Source organism: Podarcis erhardii, assembly GCF_964252035.2.
Source record: "Podarcis erhardii genome assembly, chromosome: 3".
NCBI lineage: Eukaryota > Metazoa > Chordata > Lepidosauria > Squamata > Lacertidae > Podarcis > Podarcis erhardii.
The window spans coordinates 95,045,476-95,058,772 of record NC_138507.1 but is presented as its reverse complement, the minus strand read 5'-3'; the positions used below and the strand labels follow the sequence as shown (position 1 = coordinate 95,058,772).

The 13,297-nt window shown below is 43.0% G+C and overlaps 1 long non-coding RNA gene across 1 annotated transcript; it reads left to right on the top strand.

The window, feature by feature from the left end:
• Window positions 1-3,401: 3,401 nt before the first annotated feature.
• On the top strand, window positions 3,402-9,054 carry LOC309338675. Its single transcript, XR_014155014.1, has 3 exons — window positions 3,402-3,571; window positions 8,059-8,177; window positions 8,915-9,054. It is a non-coding gene; the product is annotated as an uncharacterized lncRNA (long non-coding RNA).
• Window positions 9,055-13,297: the final 4,243 nt, after the last annotated feature.

Below are 13,297 nucleotides of genomic sequence, written 5' to 3'. Positions count from 1 at the left end.
CTGCCTACTTTTTGGGCTCTCTGCATTCCACCCCATCAGTCTCAATAGGCACCAGTTGATAGGAGACAATAACTGTAGTTCAAAACATAGCTGCAGTGTGCAAAGTGGCAGGCTGCTGTGTGATGTACCCTGCTTTGGTGCCCTTGCACAAGCTGATTTAGGCCATACTGTAGATTGTACCATGAGAATTGTATCCTAATTCTGTCTTCCCACAAAAAAACCCCATGGCAGTCGCTGTTCACTGGGCCTGAAACTCACTCAATCAACCCCTTAGGACAGGAATGGGGAACTTGTAATCCTTTGGATGTTGATGGACTCCAGTTCCATCAGCTCCTGCCAGCATAGCCAATGGTCAGGAATGATGGGGGGGCTGTAGTCCAGCAACCCATAGCTTGGGTCTTATGTGTCTTCAAAAGGCCAGGTTACAATTCACCAATCTGTTGCTGGCTATCATTTACAACCATCTCTTGCCATCTCTATATGTGGCTATATAGTTGTGTGTGTGTGAGAGAGAGTGAGTGAGTGAGCGCAAACTCCTCAGTTTGAGCCACATTCAGTCTCCTGGGTCAGTGTTTCAAATGTCAGGTGAAAAGCTCATTTAGCCTGAAAGAGGAAACAGTGAGAGAAATACTGTGAGGTAATGTCATAAATTTCCATTTCAGGATGTTTGCAGTAACAATGCATCATGTCTGGCTCTGTTCAAAGTTCCACAGTTGCACATTGGAACAGATGTGAACAGAACCTATATACCTTCAATTTATGACTTATTTTAGGTAAGTAGGCTGAAAAATAATTCTTCCTTTTTTAAAACTTGGGGTAGGGGTGGGGAGCTAGGTTGGGTTCCTGTTCCCATCTTGCTAATAATATTGAATATATGCCCTAGTCAAACTGAAATTAAGACATATAGTAAGAAGAAATGGACCCTCATTCCCCTGCTGAATAATATCCAAAGAGAAACCAGCAGCTTATAATAAAGCAAGCAAAAGAGAAGGTTAAGGTTATAGACCCTCTCAAAAGTGTTATTTTGGGGGAGCCACAATCCTGCTCAGTAAATTATCCACAGCTATGGATTATTTGCAGCTTGATGTTTCTTTTCTTCATTTAATTTATAGTCTACACGTTCCCAAGGGTCCAGGGCATGTGTTGTACGGCAGGGATGCTGCAACCATCACTCTTCTGCCATTGTAATGGTGCCTCAAGCGGTCCAGTTGTTTCCATGGAAACAAGGGGTGGAACTTTGGCAAGGTTGAAAGCAGCTTTGGGGAAGGGGAAGCTGGGAACACTTCAGAGAGGACACTTGCTGCATGACTTAAAGGAAGTGATGTCACCTGTGAAGTTCCACCATAAAGTGGAAGAGGCCCAGAATATTAGGAGCAGGCTTGGAGATAGCTGCTTTGCTAAGTAGCTAGAGCAGAGCAAAGAAGAGACTCTAGCCAGGCTGAGAGACACTTCATTGGCCTTTAGTGCTTGTGGTCCAGTTACATACAAGGCGAAAAGAAGCTGCTGGTTGTTGTACATCTTTCTTACTCTGTGCCCCAAGCCAGGGGTAGTCAACAACGCAATGCTCACCAGATGTTGCTAGACTCCAACTCTCACCAGAAATCATGTCTCATACTGACTGAGAAAGCCTGAATGAAAATGTCACATTTATTCCTTCCTTATCGATGAACCTATATTCTGTCAAACAGTAGGAAAATAACTCAGATAAAGCTCGTGTATATTAACTGACCCCTTCAGCTGAGAGCTGTAACTACATGCAAAGACTAAATAAAGTTGAAGTGAAGAAATGGCCCAGCTCTAGCTTTGCAATATATAAATGCTCTTTCCATATCCTAAACACTAAAGAACACCTGTGGGGAAACTACAACAAAGAGAACTAGTCATAAGACCTTTGGGTGTTATTGTATGTAGCTGTGAAATCCATTGAGCCTCTGGGAACTTTCCGTCATGTGTTCAGAGGGCTCCAGATTACAGTAGTAACATCTTTCAGAACCAATGATGTGGAGTGCCCCCTGGCATATGCTCACTTCTTTGCCCTTGCCAATATTTATATTGTAACAGCAAAGAGGAATGAGGAAATTACCTAGAAGTTGCAGCTCTGAAGAGGCCAGGTGCAGGTGGGAGGGCTCCTGGTGTGTGTCAAGGCCATAATACTTCTGAACACCAGTTGCTGGAAACCACAGAAGGGGAGAGTGTTCTTGCGCATGGGTCCTGCTTGCAGGTTTCCCAAAGGCATCTGGTTGGCCACTGTGAGAACCGGGTGCTGAACTAGATGGGCCACTGGCCTGATCCAGCGGGTTCTTCCTATGTACTAAAATATGAGGGAGTGATATTACTATCTATTCTGCTGCTACAGTCAACCAGAGAACTCTGATCCATTTGGCAGCTGGTTCATAGGCTGGTACAATATAAGTTTCCTCAAATTCTACATTATCGTTTTAAATATAACTTTGTGAAGAGAACAGAAACTGGAATGGATAAATAATAAAATAAATTACGGTGCATATGCAAGGAATAAAGTAGCAGGGGAAGCAGAATTGCTAACAGTGGCTATAATTGATTTATGCTCCCGGTCATGCAGATATAATGAAATGTCTACATATTACAGTAATGTCACTCCCTTTAATAGTGAACTCGGCTGGTGAGTGCCGACAGGATTGTAGCCAAAATGGGGCCACTGAGACTCAAGAGGGAGTCATCAACATGCTTGAGGGAGCCTTGAGGTTTGCAGATACCAAAAAATATCTTTAGGAAAATATAACTAAGGGGTCAACCTTCCCCCCAAACTGAGAACTGAGCCGTCTCAGTAAATACCAAATGTTGACTGTTGGTTAGAAAAGGAAGATGGAAAATGGGGGTATGTGGGGAGTGAAATGATTTGCTTGCGCTCCTGACAGCTTGTGGTATCCCAGAGGAAGGCACAGTTGGCTCGAAGGAGCATTCCCTCATGAAGGCGAGGATACACTGCAACACTTTGCAGCAGGTCCCACTTGTACTTGTTTAACTTTAAAAAATATGAGAATTCCTAATGGAATTAATGCATTTTTATTTATGCTTAGTCTAATTCTACACACATGTCTGCATGTAATCCTAGCTCACAGGGGTTTTTGGAAAGAGAAAAGTATGCACATCTTTTTACAAATTTAGCCCAGCAAATAGCTGCTAACAGGCAGATCACAGAACGTTGCTTTACAACATTTAGCTATTATGAAATTACTTGAGAACGGAGAGTAACAATGAAGGTTTTTGATTGGTCACTGGCTATGTCATGCACGCGTCAACATTTCCTCATAAAAAACACAGGTATGACCTTTTTACCTTGAAGTTTCCATGTCATAATAGCTATGAGGCACTCCTGGTTAATAGATTTCTGAGGGATTATTGCACACTTTCTGAGGAGCTGAAGTCGCTTGGCTTTTGGCTCCTGCCTCATGCTGCACCTGAGATGTGTGATAATCTCTCAGAAATGTGCTGCTTGTCAAGTCTTATGGCTTAATTATAAACATTAACGAAAGTCAGCTACAGCTTAAGAGGCTTGCCCATCTGTTTCTGCACTTGATGGATGATTGTGGTAAGTCAAGAAAGCCTATCCGGACACATGGTTTAGTTACCTAGCGTTGTTTTTACAAGTCCTATTGGTTTTATCTTTGCTATTTATTTATTGAAAAGCGTTTCTATAAACCATCACGTCATTCGTGGCTCCTTGGCGAGTGTGGCTCCTTGTGGCGCCAGGCAGCTGCGGAGGGGGGCTTCCTTGCTTTGTTTTAGAAGCGGCTCGAAATGGAGCGAGCCACTTTGAAGGCGTACTCCCAGTGCCAATCAGCTGACTGGCAAAAGGGACTTGCTCCATTTTCATGAATCAGTTTGCATTCAAAGCTCTGTTTTCAGAAGTGGTTCATGCAAACAAAGCAAGCCTCTTCAAAGGGAGTGCTCCGAGTGTACCTTCAAAGTGGCCTGCTCTGTTTTAGAGCGTTTCCTAAAATGGACCTCTGTTTTAGGATGTGGTTTGAAACAGAGCCTTGAAAACATGCTCCTGGTGCCGATCAGCTGATTTGCATTGGGAGCCCACCTTCAGAGGAGGCCACTGTAACTACCCAACAGCTGTTTAGCAGTCATAACATCCCCAGGTGTCCATTACCTGGTGTCAGGGGAATGGCACATGGCTGGTCCCGCTTACCTATCAAGTCAGACTGTGAAGGATGGGCTAAGTAATGATGCAGCTCATTGGCCAGACCCAGTTCTGCATCCCTGCACGAAGGGGAAAGTGGTTGAGAAGCAGGATGCAGAAAGGAATCGCAGACATCATATCTTATTTCCGCTACATGTTGTGATGTATCCTCACCGGAGCTGAACAAAACCAGTTTCCAAAAATTTCCCACACCATTTGTGGATGGTCAAATGCATGCAACAGTTTTTTTTTTCCTCAGAAGATTCTCTCCTGAGATATTTCATGTCACTTAATTTGCGATCAAACTCATACCTTTAGCTCATATTGGTGGGTGAAGGAAACCATGGGCTAAGAGAGCAGTGGAAGGAGTAAGGGCTAAGCCTATGGCTTTCTTGAACAATATTGAAATCCTATTATACCATATTAAAACTTGATTTACAGTTGAGGACAAAATTCATAGATGGCAAAATTTGCAGGGGGGGGGGGTGTCTCTGAATATTGTCATAGAGAAGACTGAAATTCTCCCAACAGTTCAAGGTAAAGGTAAAGGGACCCCTGACCATTAGGTCCAGTCACGGACGACTCTGGGGTTGCGGCACTCATCTCGATTTATTGGCCGAGGGAGCTGGCGTACAGCTTCCAGGTCATGTGGCCAGCATAACTAAGCCGCTTCTGGAGAACCAGGGTAGCACACGGAAATGCCGTTTACCTTCCCGCCGGAGTGGTGCCTATTTATCTACATGCACTTTGATGTGCTTTCGAACTACTAGGTGGGCAGGAGCAGGGACTGAGCAGTGGGAGTTCATCCCGTCATGGGGACTCAAACTGCCAACCTTCTGATCAGCAAGCCCCTGAACGCATAATTCCTCAGCCCTAGCCCCCCTTCAACCAAACTGCAGTAGGGACTTTATTATGCAATTGGGGGGGGTCACGGGTGCATTTGGGATATTTGTATTCAGAACAGCGAGCAACACTTTCCTACCCTCCATAATATTTCTTCTCTTTGCTATAAAGATCTGAGATTGAGTCCAAAATCTGGGAGCTCTTTTGCTATATATGGTGAATATTTGCTGGAGTGGGAAAGGACCACAGACCCTTTTCCCTGACCCTATCCCCACTTTCAGAACATGTTAAACTGTGAGTGCAGATGTTGCCGGACTCCAACTCCCATCATCCCCCTGGCTATAAACCATGATGGCTATGCCTATGGGCAATGGGAGTAGGAGTGCAACAGCATGCAGAAGACTACTAATTGGCCTGTGTTCAGGCCTTGAGCAAGTCACTTCCCTCCCTCATTGAACCTACTCACAGCCTTGATGAACTGGTGCTTAACTACCCTCAACATTGGCTGTGGGGGTTTCTGAGCATGCTCAGTTCTCAGGGGGCTTAAGTAAATAAGAGCCAACAGAATGAAACAAAAGACATATCAAGCAACCTGTCTTCCCCACAATGGCCAGCCAGATGTGTATTGGAAGCCCACAAACAGGACATGAGGGCAAAAGACCTTTGCTATTTACTAATTACTCTTCTAGCTTGCCCTATGAAGCACTTAATCCAAAGAAAACCAGTGTAAACAAGCAAAATGAATCCAAGTGTGTTTCTGGGCTGGATTGTAAACAGAGATAAAACTGAATCTGCAAGCCTTTGTGCTCCTGCAAAAGAGGAATGTGGGTTATGAATGTTTGCAGAAGGAAATGAAGAGTGAACTTCATTTTAAATTATGAGAAAGGATCCCACTTGGGGGGACAAGGGGGGAACTTCCATTTGTTTTCTTCAGAGTGCAACAAAACAAACAGTTCTGTGTAAGAGTGGAGACCAAACTGAGCATCAGTGGGCAGGAAAGTCGCTGAAGAATAGTGATACCTAAGGTTTTATCTGTGCCACGTAGCAGATTTCATATTGCCAAAATAGAGAGGTATTCATTATTAAAGGAATGGTGTCATTCCTATAATCAAAATATGGGCCTCTCTTTTCACTGCCTTCTTTTACGGGGTTTGCTGTGGATATCTGACCTCACGGGCACACAAAGAATATTTCCCTTCTTTGATCTTTATCTTTGAACTTGAGCTATGAGTCATACTTGGAGCGACTGGTCTACTGCAGATTAAATGCCATAGCCCATTCCTCTCCACTATTTAAAAGTATCTGCTTGGGTGCTGGATATTATGTACTATGATTTATAATCCCTCCATTCCCCAATTGTGAGTGTGTATGAGATATCTGAACTTTATGTTTCCAAATTTTCTAATCGGATTCCTTCCCCCTGCAGTAAAAAAAAAAAAAAAAGCATATGTATTTCACTGAATTCTCCTTGTTGATTATCACTTTAAATGTTGTAATACTTGAAAATGTAAAGCAGGGTCTCTAGCAATCTCCATCTGAGGATTATCGACTGCTAACATGAGTGGAAGGAAGTCTTGTGTGAGGGAATTTCTGATGCCTTCCTTCCCCCCCTTCTGGGGGTCAAAATATCGACTGAACAAGTACCGTATCGGTCCGAATATAAGCTGCACTCCAATATAAGCCGCACCTTTAAAATTGGAGGGGAGAAAAGAAAAAAGAAAAAATACCCAAATATAAGCCGTTCCATTCCTCGCTGCTCCTGGCTGCATACTGGGCGGGGGGAGCCGCACTGCATTGCCGCCGGCCATTCCCCTTCCTGCTCTCTTCCTTCCTGCCCTTGGGGGAGAGGATGGGGGACTACGCTTGGGATGGGCACTGCTTTGCCAGGCTCCTGGCGCTGTTTGCCCTCTGCTCCTGGCTGCATACCATAAGGTCGTGAATATAGCCACACTTTAACTTTTCACGGTCAGAATTTGGGGGGAAAGTGAGGCCTTTTCAGGCCAATATGGTATTCCTCAAACAGTGGCCCACGACTCACCAGTGGGCCTCAGTGCCCTGCCCGCTACAGTACCTGTGCCATAACCTTTCGGTTGGGCCAGTGCCGACACCAGCACCTCCATGCATGCTGACTAAAACTGCCCAGGAGACAGAGATTTTGTGGGAGTAGATGAGGAAAGGTCACAGGAGGCACTAAAGATAATTGGAAAGTACAATAATCTTTATTGCCATTGTCCCATACAGAACAACGAAATTGAAAAGTGAGATAAAAAGCTAATATTTATTGATAATAATTAATAATGCATAAATAAATAACTGGGAATAGAAAGTGCAAAGATAAGAGGGAGGATCTGTCAGAGGAGTAAGAAGCGAATTTCAAAAGACCAGCAATGAAGGACTGTAGGGTCTGGTGGGAAGGCAGAATTAGCTGCAAGCTGAGCGTGAAAGAGGAATGGAATAAAAATATAGAGCTGTGCGAAAATTATTTGAGAGACACGGGGAAGGGAAAAATATAAAAGAAAATGTAATCACCACTAAAAACTGAGCCACAATATCTCCAGAGCAAATGTCTTGACTTAGCTTGTGGGATGATGAGTGATGGAGCTCTTTGCCACGGGGGAAACACTGTGAGGAAGAATTTAGCAATTTCTGAAAATGGATTAGATATCAGCAGAAGGTGACACCAGTAATTGCCAGCTGATTATACCAAACTTGGCCTCCATCCGCCACCTTTTCCATAACTGGTGCTGCCCCTGCAGTGCCATTTTGGGACTGGTGAGCCTCCACACAATTTTCAGTCATCTCAAGTGAGTCCTGGGGGTAGAAAGACTGAGAGGCCCTGAGCTGAAGAGTGAGGTGGTACCCAGAGGTTGCTGCTGGAGGAAATAGAAACACTTTCCAAGAAATACTTTGCCCTGTAGAATTCATATGAGAATTATGTCAGCATAACCCTTTCCTTTCTTTTCTTTAGCAAATGACGGACTGTTGGAAGAGTGGGGTGGAATGTAGGAAACCCAATAGATAACTTCCCCTCTTCATTTTTCCCCCAGATTCCACTCCAGGAGGCTCTCAAGCCAGCATCTTTTTCAAGACTGTGTCTCATTTTCTCTACATGCAGTTTATAAGAATGAGTAGCCACAGAAGGATAATTTTTATTCATCACCTCATGGTAAGATTTCCGTGCAAAACAAAAACAAAAACCCAAAACAAATATGCAAACTTGCTGTAACATGTCATCCTAACATTTGATGTAAGAGGAATTCGTTACTATGGTTGTTCAGCTGCCTGAAAAAAATATCGCACCCTTTCCAGAGGATTTGGATAAATGCTCAATAGCCATTTGACGTTACCGCATGTAGCTGTGTTATTGTGGCAGGTGTGTGTGTGTGTTTTGCACTGGCTTACCCAGTCATGAAAAATACATCTCTCTCTCTCTCTCTCTCTCTCTCTCTCACACACACACACACACACACACACACACACACACACACAGAGTAAATCATTAAAAATTGCATTCTTCTAAGATAGTCCTCTATTTTGAAATCCAATTTTTGGCACCTCTTTGTTTTTATACCAGCTGTGGTGTTTCATCTCCAGAGGCACACAGATGACATCTGAACATCCAGCACTATTGTGCTTAGAGACTCCACAAACAACCCCACCAAATCCTGTATGATAAATTTCCCCCTGATTAGTTAAACAGATACTGCAATGCGCCAACAGAAGGAGGCGTTGTTGACACAGCATCTCCTGAGACTCTGGCTATGTTTTCTTTGAGTTCTTCAGCATTCAGCCCTTGGAGCAGCGAGAAGACTGGGTGGCGGGGGGAGGAATCAGTTTGCATTATTCATTCCCAGTGATTTCTTTCTTTCTTGATTTCTTCCTTTCTTTTGGTTTTCATTATAGTGCCAGATAAAATCCTGTCATGTGGAACTGAGGCCGAGAGCAGGCCTTTGAAGAGCAGAATACGAAAATATTGTTTGATCCAATCACAATATGCTTTTTAAGAGTCTAATCCATAAAGTCAGTTCTCTGTATTAAGGATGAAAGAAACAAACAGTGGTATGCAGTGTTTTGTGAGTGTGTGTTTTGAAAGGTATTTTTAGCTCTTGGTTTCTCCATCACCACCTCACCAAGGATACGGAAGAGTACCTAATTGTACCTAGTACCTGGTCATTGTGTGGAAGAGGAATGGTAAGATGGATAGAGAAAGAGGGAAAGGAGGAGGGCTGAAAGAGGAAAAAATGGGTGGCCCTGCTTCCTGCTAGCATGCAGCCTCTGAAAGGTCACCCCAACAAGGAACACAGCCCTCAAAAGAAAAGAGGCTTCACAGCCCTGTAGAGTTTGAGGCAGAGGTCCTTCCAAGGGCTGCTTAATTGCTGGCCATTCAGCCTGGGACTATATGCACACTATCTCCAAGTCCCTTACACTCAGTCCTTTGAATTACTCAAAAATAAGTCCCACTGAGTCCAATGAGGCTTGCTCATCGAGTCTCAGGTAAGTATTATAAGACTACAGCCTGAGTCCTTAGAGGGAGATGCTTGAAGGCTGCAGCCAAAGTTAAATTTCTGAATTACTCTGGAGCATGACATCCAGGCTTACATGGTGATTTATTTGAAGGCACTAGTCAGGTCTTTGCACAGATTGGTAGATTGCGGTCACTTTAGTTTTCTTGTTGTTGTTGTACAAGCTACTAGATACTATGACAACATACATGGGAACATCCTGGTTCTTGGTCAAAGCTGTTGGATCAGCTTTCCCAGCGTAAAGGGATAATTGTGCGTCTCTTCTTCCTCTCTGTCCACGCTGTATCTCCACAAAACACAAGACACACCCATTCTGACAGTGGTTTGATGAGCGGTTTCCAAAAGGGAACAAATGAAGCATGGGTGTAGTTAATCACTGTGGCTTTCCCATCTATGTATATGCAATACAGACCTTTCGGATCCATTTCCAACAGAGAATGGACATACGGCCGATTGACGGCAATTTACAAAGGGGTGTCAGTGAATGACATACTAAATTACCTTGTAGGGTAATGTTTTTTCCATGCTGTGTAGGAACTCTTTTTTGTTTGTTTTGTTTGTTTCCTAGCTAGCTAACCAACCAACCGACCAGAACTAAACAGCTCAAAAGACACAGACCCCTGCCATGTCATTTAAAGTTTTGATTACCATGCAATAATAAATAAGAAACACAGTGTTTTATCCCTCCAGTTACTTGAATTAAAGAATGCAGCAGCTCTGCTGCTACAAAGGCACACCTAGTTCGGCATTCTGTCGTCACACTGGCTCACTAGATTTCCATGGGAAACTCACAAGAAGGATATAAGCACAATGGCAAATAAGTGCAATAGTTTCTGATACTGGTGGGCATCTATAAACCATCATTGCTAGGGGCCATTAATATGCTTATCCTCTGTGAATGGGCCAGTAACCCCTTTAAAGTCATTCACGTTGGTGGCACTGCGTACATCCCTATGCCTCAATCATCACTACACCTTGTGCCAGAGAATTCCACAGCTGTGTTTTGTGCGACATCGGTGCCATTCATTAAACTGAAATCTTTCTGGATGGGAAAGCACACAGCAACCAAAAAGGAACACCAGATCAGTGCATTAGTTACATGGTTGTTGTTTTTTTAAAATCATTTAGGCCCATATTGGATTTTTTAAAAAGTATGCCCTTGACTGTAAAGTTTGTATGTGACAAACTGGTATTTGAAAACACATACTTCACACAAGCACACTTCTCGGGGAGCATGTTGAATGAGCATTTGCTGGCAAACGGAGGTTTTTAATTTAATTTAATTTAATTTTAAAACGTGCTGCCTTTCAGAGCCAAAAGCCTTGCTAAGACAGCTAACATCATATACAAAGCTATAAAACACAATTTCAATAAAATGCCATATATTGAAAACAATGGTTAGCAAAATCACAAGCAATTCCTAAAATAAATTAAACCAGGGAGTGGGAGACTTTCTTCAGTGTGCTAAGGACTGGATTCTCTCATCTGCCAGTAGGCCAGAGGCAAAAGAAACTGAGGTAACGCTTACCTTTTCTATGGAAGTCTACATTCTAGGTACACAAAAAGATCTACCGGTATATGAGAATCCATATTTAAATCAATACTTAAATCACAAAGTACTTCTATAGATATGTATATTAGCACCATGTGTGTGCTTATAAAGGTATTTCATCCTGAAATATGCACCTGTTCACACATTTTTGTACATTTTTTGTTCAGAGAACTGTATTGCAAATTTCAGATAAGTGTGAAATCTAAAGGATAATTATGTTCTGATCTGTGTAGAAGTCCAATAGGTATGATGTAGGTGAGTTCTCTTAAAACTGTGGACCAAATTAAATCATCCTCCATCTTAACACACAGCCGTTGCAATTCCCACATTCAGTGTGGAGCTTCGTTGACCTAACAACTTGTTAGGAAAGGGGCTTTTTTATTATTTTAAAAATCCTCACAATTCAACTTTGAGTATGCTCTCTTTCTAAAGGAATGTTGCCTAGTTTGCCTTCTTTGCCATCAAACAGATTGTTCTTGTAGGAATCTTTACTTATCACCTACTTAGTCATTGGCAAGATGGACTTCTTGTTCCAGCAGAACTTTTTCCATCCATGTATCTATGGATGCAATTATGGGCCCTGGAAAGCTGTTTGTTTTCAGGGAGGGCTGCCACCCCAACAACTGGTTCTAAGACAGGCAGTTTCGGAAATACCACAACTTTCTCAAGTTGTCTACATGGCCATATCTTTTGTCGTGTGTCTTCCAGCGTTGGCTCATAAACTGATATAACAATTGTTGGTTTCCTGTTTTCTTTAGTCCAAGACTATGAAACCTCAAGCTGGATAAAAGGCTAACGTGAGGCACAGACTGGACCCTTTGTATACCTTGGTAGCCTATCCAAAGTATAACATTTTGTTAAGATCTGACTGATTCCTGGTATTGAGTAATAAGTCAATGTTTCTCCCTCTAACAGAAATAATTGGAAACTGAGTAGAAGTCATATAGGAGAATTGTGAAATGTGTAAGACTAAGAATGCTGGCAATATTGAGGTATGCATGTTAGGGGCAATGTGAATTGTATGGTTAATGTGCATAACAAGCACTCATCATATATCATAACCATTGTATACATCATCTCCCCAGGAGAAGGAAAATATCCACATTCTCTGGAAAGTATACACATTCTCTAGCTTGGGAAACTACAATTTTGTTTATTCTCTGGACAATATGCACATTCTGTGGTAAATGTGTCTACTCTCCTAAGAAACATGTTCTTAATCTAGTTTAGAAGCAGTCAACCAGAGGTGATGAATTTGCATCAACAGCCACTTCTTATGCACATTAATGGCTTAAATCACTTTATTCCTACACATATATACTGATCAATTACACAGTTTTTCATCAGTGCATATATCGGTTTGAGCATGTCTATTTAGTCGTTTAGTCGTGTCCCATGGACCAGAGCATGCCAAGCACTCCTGTCTTCCACTGCCTCCCGCAGTTTGGTCAAACTCATGCTGGTAGCTTCAAGAACACTGTCCAACCATCTCGTCCTCTGTCATCCCCTTCTCCTTGTGCCCTCTATCTTTCCCAACATCAGGGTCCTTTCCAGGGAGTCTTCTCTTCTCATGAGGTGGCCAAAGTATTGGAGCCTCAGCTTCAGGATCTGTCCTTCCAGTGAGCACTCAGGGCTGATTTCCTTCAGAATGGATAGGTTTGATCTTCTTGCAGTCCATGGGACTTTCAAGAGTCTCCTCCAGCACCATAATTCAAAAGCATCAATTCTTCAGCGATCAGCCTTCTTTATGGTCCAACTCTCACTTCCATACATCACTACTGGGAAAACCATAGCTTTAACTATACGGAGCTTTGTCGGCAAGGTGATCACTGCCTTGTCATGGCAAAGGGGCTTGAATAACTCAGAGAAGCTATGAGCTATGTGATGCAGGGCCACCCAAGACGGACAGGTCATAGCTAAGAGTTTAGACTAAATGTGATCCACCTGGAGCAGGAACTGGCAAGCCACTCCAGTATCCCTGCCAAGAAAACTCCATGGACAAAAACAACAGGCATGCCTATTTACATGAAGGCAAAAGTTTTATTCACCTCTAGCTGTACCTTCCTCATTTAAAAAACAACCAACCCATTATTTTGGTCAAACTATTCACCTTACCTGGGCCAGTCCAGGACATTTTGCCACTACAGGCAAAACTGAAAATGCTTTCCCCTTTGCCACCACCTCCGTTTCTGCACATGCCTGCTGCTGAGG